The 1,534-nt window shown below is 36.0% G+C and overlaps 1 long non-coding RNA gene across 1 annotated transcript in view; it reads right to left on the reverse strand.

Moving 5' to 3' along the window:
- The window catches only part of LOC119429157, a 372-nt gene extending 310 nt beyond the window's left edge, over positions 1-62 (reverse strand). The window contains exon 1 of the long non-coding RNA XR_005187736.1: positions 4-62. This is a non-coding gene — a long non-coding RNA (uncharacterized LOC119429157). The remainder of the gene's footprint in view (positions 1-3) is intronic.
- Positions 63-1,534: the final 1,472 nt, after the last annotated feature.

The raw sequence follows: 1,534 nt of genomic DNA on the forward strand, positions 1-1,534 counted from the left end.
CACCTGGCATACTCTCAAACACCTGGCATACTCTCAAACACCTGGCACACTCTCAAACACCTGGTATGTTCAGACGTTGGGTTTAGTGCTAGCTGCTGTGTTAGAACTTCAAACTTATTCTAGATCAGAACATTTAACGGCTCATCACAATTTTAATGTTCTTCAGTTCAAAAACAACAGACAATGGATATACATGTAAAAATTTATTTCAGTTTGATTATGAAATGTCAAAAATAGACAATATATAAAATCATTTGGCAGTTTACATAAGTGTTGTTCAATAAAAACTCTCCTTAAATATTTGTAACAATCAAACAGCTAAAAACAGAGTCAGGTGCAGAGCTTTAGCTTTCAGGTAATAACAGGTTATGGTTTATATTGAGCATTTCATGTTTCATCCAACTATATTCTGGATCAACTGCTCATCTGAAAAAGGTTATTTCACACCTCAGTGGATATTTAACAGTTTATCTGTTGGATTTGCTGACAACAAACAGAATAAAAACAATTTTAAAAAAGCAGCTTTTCATTTCATTTACCCCTGTAGGCACTTCCAGTTTCAGCTAAACACGAAGGTGCAGATCATTATTGTGTTCATTAGGACACACTGTCTCAGTACAAACACACAATTATTAAAAAGTTATAAATTATAGTGCAATTAACACAATCTGGACCTTCAAACTGGAAGAACAGTCTGAGCCTGTTTCCGCTGATAGGAATAAATCAAAAGGTGCTAAAAATGTCCTGAGCAGATGGATAAAATTGAATCTAAATGTAAGAAACACTACGAGCTTTTATTTACATTCAGAGTTATTTAATAACTCGTCAAGTGCTTTACCTTTCATTTGTTCTGTCCAGTTTAGTCTCAGACTCTTCAGCACATCAAAATGTGTAACACCCCCCCACCCATCCCCCGATAAGCAGCGTTAACAGCACAGTCTGGTTCACAAAGCAGAACAACATCCCATCACTTATTTCTTTCAAATGACTTGTCCACTTTAACGAGAAACAAATTAACCCCCGCCCACTTTAACGAGAAACAAATTAACCCCCGCCCACTTTAGGGAGAAACAAATTAACTCCCGCCCACTTTAGGGAGAAGCAAATCAACCCCACCCACTTTAGGGAGAAACAAATCATCCCCCGCCCACTTAAGTGAGAAATAAACTGTGGCAAACTGTAAATCATGCCTTAAAGGTTTGTGTCACAGCAGAAATATAAACTGGGAAATGTTTTGATCTAAATACTTCATTACTGTATACATGTACACAGAACAGATCATATACTTTTACTAAAGTAGAATACATTAGGACTAATCTTCAAAATGTACCACTTATTTTTTGACTAAGGTAACAGATTTAAACCTTTCTGCAGCTATTGACTGACCTAGCATACAGAATGCTAGTTAGCATCCTGTAAAATAATTAACGAGTTCCACCTATGACAGAGGTAAAACAGCAGCTTATAAAGATAAATGTAAAAAAAATACATGTTCAAGTATACGTAGAAGTACAGTATATGACACACCAGGCCA

This window comes from Nematolebias whitei, chromosome 24 (assembly GCF_014905685.2).
Source record: "Nematolebias whitei isolate Nwh7 chromosome 24, NemWhi1, whole genome shotgun sequence".
Lineage (NCBI taxonomy): Eukaryota > Metazoa > Chordata > Actinopteri > Cyprinodontiformes > Rivulidae > Nematolebias > Nematolebias whitei.